The following is a 7,161-nucleotide window of genomic DNA, read 5'->3' as shown; positions in this document are numbered from 1 at the left end:
CATGTATATATATTAGTTCCAATCCGAGTTTGCAGATCATATCAATAAACTTGGCATACTAATCTCAGATAAGGATAATATATTATCACAACAAGAAAATAGAAAGTCTGACATTAAAGAAGACACCAGTCTGCTACAATCTAGAATACATATCAAAACACTTTGATAAGTCTACACCAACCAAGATCTAATAAAATTTACACAATTAACCTTCCAATGCTTTTTCTGTCTTCTCCAAATGTTGATATATTGCTCCTATGTTGACAAAGTGCACCTAGAATGAAAGAAATTATGATAGGATGATAATGAGAATACTCAAAATTGTGGTTTTCAAGAATAAGGGTTTTGAGTCCAATTTATAGAGTTTTGGGACTTGAATTAATGGGTGAGATTAAAACTCAATAAATAGTCACCATCACATTTAGAATTTTGAAATTGGCAATGGACATGATTACAACAAATTGAAGTTAGGTTACTGAATCTTCCCCTTCACCTATGGTAGGATTCAGTCTTGGAGGTTGTGGGGGAAGCCCTTGGGGGATTTCTTATTGGTTGATTTGGTCTCCTCCAATGTCTATAGGACAACGCATGCTTGCATCCTTGTGGAGATGGATATCTCTAAGGGGCTCCTTGCTATGTTGAAGTTGGCTTCTTCAAGTGGTTCTTGGACTTAGCTTCTTGATTATGAAGGTATTCCCTTCAGATGTAGGAAATGTCATAAAACTAGCCATCTCATTGTTTGATGCTCCTCTGATAAGGTTAGATCAAAAAAATCACCGTCTTGGTGGTTGGGGGTTTCAAATTATCACTATACGGTTCAAAAAGTTACTTCAGTTGTGGATGGGTTAGATAGCTCTTCTCATACTGATCTCACTTTGGATGAGGATTCTGTTGATGTTTCTGATGATTCACATGTTGTCCCTACAACGGTTTTGACTCAAAGTTTTGTTGATTATTCATTTCTTGCTAACTCTTCTATTCTAGCCCCTTTGACAACTTTGAGTTAGAAGGTTGTTGTTGTCCCTTCTACTATTGACTCTGTCCAGAACATTATTGTTGGTTCTTCTACTGCAGGGGTTTTGGGGGTTAGTGGGGATTGGCAAAAAGCTACAAGGAAGGTGGAGGATGGTTGGACTTCAATTAAAGGAAAAAAAAGGAAAATTCTTCAAACCTTCATTTCATATGGCTTTACTTTCTGAAAAGAATGGACCAAAATGTATATCTTGATGGCCCTTGATATCTTGGGTTGTTTGCCCTCTTTTTGGGAACCTTGGTGTGTCCCTCTAGTTTGTTGGGTGGTTCTCCATAGTTGTTTTAAGATTCTCATTGTTATATCTTTCTTGTCCCTTTGTACAAGGTTTCAGGTCCTTTTAAAACCTATTATTACTTAATCAAAACAAATTGAAGTTATGTATTTAGAAAATGACAAGTTATGACAAAAATAAATGCACAATTAGAAATGCATAAATAAAGAGGAATATTGATGCTAAATTATTTATGATTCTTAAGAACTTTTTTTGTATTAAAAATAGGAATACCATCAAAATTTTGATGACTTTTCATTGATGTATCGACGATGGTTGTTGTCAATGACATGGCAATGTCGTCAGAATCTCATAGGATTTTGAAAAAGTTTGGTCTATGTTTCAACAAGGCCAACTATGAATGGCATGGAAAGCTTGTCAAAAATCACCCCTAACCATCAAAGTTTTGATGTCTATTGGTTATGATTTGACATCGCCTGCCTGGTAGAGATTGGGCACATTTTTGATGAGGTTGTTTGTCAATAAATAGACAACCTTGTCTTTCATTGTAATTTTGACAAAATTATAATGAAAAAATGTTTCAGCCATTTGCAAACGAAGAATTGACCAACCCTCGTCGAAAAATAGGTCCAAATTTACTAGTGCTTGCAAGAACTGTGCCCAAACACATGGGAAAAGATCAAGGAAAATAACTCTTTATATTATGTATACAAATAATAGAGAGACTACAATGGGTAGATAGATGTATCACTCAAGGATAAGAAATACTTATTTGCATGAAGGTACATAGACATTAAATCAGAAATTGCCTTCTTAGATTATTTGAGAATGGAACATCTCCCCTTTAAAGATAGTTGAGTACGAAACATTGTTTGTTATTTCCCTCCCACAATGTAAAATTTTCACTGTTATATTGTCAAACAATTTTGCATCACATCAAATATGGAAAACTTCTTTTTGATCGTCTTTTGAAATAATCATCTCTGGGGATCAAAGAAAAGAAAAAGAGTACAATAAAACAAACAACTCTTATATTACATGCATGGGTATAGTCAAGAGATTGACTACGATATGAAAATAAAAGTAACACTCAAGAGATAATAATTAAAAATGCTTATCTTATTTTTCAAGAACAAATGCAAGCCAACATCCTTCTTGATGTAAGTTTCTCCAATGAAGGTTTTGTCACCCTGGAATTAATGAAAATACTTGTGACACTAGTTGCTAATATCACCTGTAGGATAGTTTCTCTGATTATATGGTTAATATCAATATCACTCCTGCAACTGATTGAATATTTTGATAAATGCTAGATGAACTGATCTTTATATTTGCACTCATTGCAATAAGATGATTGTTGTGATATCTAATATGACTTATTGGAACTTGACATTCAATATCTTTCTCTGGTTCGACAATGGAAGATGTTCTATAATATCATCTTATAGTCACTTAGATTTATTAAATTGTTATTTCTGATTCAATCCTTCAATATATGCAATGTATGTATTGAAATATCACTTATATTGATATGTTGCTATTATGTTCTTACAACATGGTGTTGTCTGTAGTCTTCCTTCCAAATTTTGCTTAACCAAATTGCATCTCACCATATACTTGCCTCTATTGATCTAATAACATGATGTCCCTATTCTAGTCTTATGAAATTTGGCATATTTGATTCATGAATTCAGTTCCATCAAAGACTCTTGATGATGTGTTTTATAGATGTCAAATTGCCACAAACATACCATGATAATCTTAATGGTCTATATATCTCCATTTTTTTATTTTTCCTACCTTACCATGCATTTTTTTTGTATAGTTTAGTGTCAACTTTCCTCAATGGATTATTTGTTATTACTTATCACTTCTTGTCTCTCCATGTTTTCTATCATTGGAGTTTTGTTAACAACCTCAATATATGCAAATCTAGTTCGATGATACATATATGCAAGTTTTTCAGGTAATCCTCACTCTAATATGTGACTCATGATATTCTTGAACTCCCTAAGATGAATTATCATCTACTACAACTATTAAGTTCTAACATCTTATCATGTTTGAGTCAATAATCCTAAAAAAGAATTGGTACATATGGACTACACAAAGAATGTGTTTACTGATTTATGGGGTGGTTATATGTTGAGTATTCAATATACTTCAAATCTTGGTCAATAATTATTGAATGTAGTTGGAGTGATTGCCATGTTGAAAGTTTTTATTAGAAAATGACTATGATTCCTCATTGTTTACTAACCATATTTATATATGTGTTGACTTGTACATCTTGTCTTTATCTACAAAGTGACATTTTCCAACTACATTTATTCCTTGACCTATATGTTGATTGTGCGTTATATCTCTTGTCTAAGAAATTGAATGTCTTATGTGGTTCCCACTCTAATTTATTAATTCATTCATGATCATCATATGATGTAGTTTTCTTTGTTTTTTTATTCCATTGTTCCCTTTCTTCTATGGCTATTTCCCCATGACTTGTAAATTGAATGAATCTAAAGAAATCCCATAGCTGATGATGTATTACTGTACTCCTAAATCTATATTTTGATTTTCTAACTATCTATCTTGTTATAACTGAAGCTTCTCTTATTTGACTCTCTACTTTCTCTCCTATTGCAAGGTATTTCTTCTTCTATATTTGATACTCTTTCCATCTCTCCCCAATGAGCTTCTGCCAGTATGTACTATGATTTTTTCGCAAATATTTCTCACTATATTCATATATTATTGTGTGAGCAAAATATCCACAAAATTTGATATATTTAATTCCTAACAAAGTTGATCTTTCTAATCTTTGGGTTTCTGCCCCCTTATCTTCCAATCTTTGTTTCTTTCTATCCAATATATATGTTTCCCCATTCATAATCACATTTTTATTTTAAGTCTTCTCAATTCAATATTTTAATGGCTATTTATTTCCAGCCTTGTTCTGATACCATATTCAATTTATAGGATCCTTTTCTACAAATGTAATAACACCACCATAATTTTTGTGTGTTCTAAATGCATATTTGAATGTATATAAATAGGAGAAGAGAAAACATGTATCATGAAGAGACATGTCTCTATGGTAATTTATTAGTTAATAATTAATTAGACAATATTAACAATAATAGAAACATATATATATATATATATATATACATATATATATATACATGTATATATAGATATATATATACACATGTATATATATATACATATATATATATATATACATGTATATAGATATATGTATGTATATATATATATATACATATATATATATATATATATATACATATATATATATACATGTATATATAGATATATATATATATACATGTATATAGATATATGTATGTATATATACATATATATATATATAGATATAGACATACATATATATATATGTATATGTATATGTATGTATATATATGTATATATATATATGTATATATATATGTATATATGTATATATATATATATATATATATATTCTTTATTATATATATCATATGTATAAAGATTTGTCTAATTTATGATTAACAAATAATCATAAAAATAATTATCTCTAGGTCAATTTAATTTTACTGAATCTCGCATCCAACTTTATGGCGACCGCTCCGGTTTCCAGTCCTATTTCAACTTCTATTGTAGCTTTTGCTACTTTTTGGGCTAGTGCTTCTCCTGATCCTAGTGGGGATATTTGTTCCCCAGAAGCTGTGGGTGGTTTGGCCATTTCCTATGCTGATGTGGTTGCCTATGAGGCTAGTCTTGGTGGTTAGGCTGCGCGTCCAAGGCCCCATGTTGTTGTGCCTGTTGTAATAAGTAACCCTATTCTGATCAATCTAGAGTCTGATATGGTTGATGAGATTTCTACTCAAGCGAACTTCTCTACTGCTGCCATTTTTTGTTTTAGGGGTTTTTGACCCTCTCTGTCAGATCTGCATGCCTAGATTTCCAAATTTTGGGAGCCTATAGTTTCAAATATTGTCCAAATTTTCCCTATGGCAAGGGTCTTTTTCATTGTGAAATTTTTTTCTAAGGAGGATCGAAATGTCATCCTTTAGCGTGGTTTCTCTTGGGAGGAGAGGTTCCCCTTGATGGAAAAACCATGGTATGTGGGTTTGATCTGTCTATCGAATCCTTTAACAAGATTCCTTTGTGGGTAAGGTTGCCTAATCTTCCCTTTCACTTATGGCTGAATTTAGTCCTATAGGCCATGGAGGAGGCCCTAGGGGATTTTTTGCTGGTTGACTTCACATCTTCCAATGTGTTTCAGACGACATATGCTCGCATTCTTGTGGAGATAGACGTCTCTAAGGGGCTTCCAGAAATGATTAAATTGGCCACTCCCAAAGGCTCTTGGATTCAACTTCTCGATTATGAGGGCATTCCTTTTAGATGTCAGAAATGCCAAAAGACTGGCTACCTTGCAATGCGATGTTCCTCTAAAAAGGTTAGATTGAAAAAGTCATCTTCTTGGTGGAAGGGGGTTTTGGATGATCACTACACTGTTCAAAAATCTCCCTCTATTGGAGGCGGGTTGGTTGATTCTTCTCAGGATTCTTTGGAGGCGGATTTTGTTGTTGCTCCGCATGATTTAAATGGTTCCCCTACAGTGGTGGCCAATATTGTTGTCCCTCCTTCAAATGCTGCTATTTCTAATTTGGCTGATGATCCTCATGTGGCTCTGGCTCTGGGGGGAGTTGTTGCCCCTCTTTCGTGTGGTGTTAGTACTTCTACCCTAGCTAGTAGGGATTTGGGGATGCTTGTGGTTTGGATGAATTTGCTTGGAAAAAGGCTACTGGGATGGTGGAGGATGGATGGACAAAAGTTAAAGGAAAAAAGGTTAAGTCATCTTTTCCATCATTTGATATGTCTTTACGTTCTCAAAATATGGGATTAAAAGTATATCTTGAGGCTAGGATTTCTTTTCTAGCTACTTGCCTAGTCTTTTTTGAGGTTGTTCCTTCTTGTTTTGGTTATCCTGGTCTCTTTGGTTTGTTGTTTTGCAGTTTGACATGGTTCAGGATTAAATGTCTTCTTTTATAACCACGGGGTTTCAAGATCTCGTTTAAAACCTGTTTAGGTGGCAGTAGAGCACTGTGTTATCTATGAGGCCATCCTGATCACCTTGTTTTGTCAAGCAACTTGTTTCTTCTAAGGTTTGTTGTTTTTAAGTTTGGGCTTCATTGAAAATCATAAAATTTGTAAAAGGTTTTAGGCACCCTTCAAAACTTGTTTTCCTTAATAAAAAACAATGCACTTTATTGATTTTATTCCAAGCATCTTACTAATGAAAATGAGGGACTACGACCCCAAGTTTACCTTGGATATGCTCACAAATATCCTTCGGTAAAGGTTTTGTAAACATATCTACAATATTCTCTTTAGCAAGCACATAATCCAGTCTGACTTCCTTCTCATTCACTTTTATCTCTCAAGTAATGGTACTTAAATAAAATATGTTATTGATATTCTCAAATAAAGAGAATATCAATAACACTTAAATTGTCACAATATATTGCTATAGGTTCATTAATGCATACCTTTAAATATTTCAACATCTTCTTCATCCAAATCACTTGTGTATAATTACTCGTGCCATAAACATACTTGAGTTCAGATGGGGATTGTGAAACACAACCTTGCTTCTAACTAGTCTATGAGATTAATATTTTCCCAAGAAGAATGTACCACTACTAGTACTCTTTCTATCATCCACATTTCCCACCCAATCAACATCAATATAAGCATAAAGTGTAAAAACTTTATTTCTTTCAAAATGTAAACCATAGTCAACTATTCCTTTAAAACATGTAAAGGGTCCCTTTATAGCAACAACATGTGACTCTTTCAGCTCATTCTTATATCTAACAACAATAAC

The sequence above is a fragment of the Cupressus sempervirens genome, chromosome 3 (genome assembly GCF_028749045.1).
Source record: "Cupressus sempervirens isolate cs-2001-9-10 chromosome 3, ASM2874904v1, whole genome shotgun sequence".
Taxonomy (NCBI): Eukaryota; Viridiplantae; Streptophyta; class Pinopsida; order Cupressales; family Cupressaceae; genus Cupressus; species Cupressus sempervirens.
Note: the sequence above shows the minus strand (reverse complement) of the source record.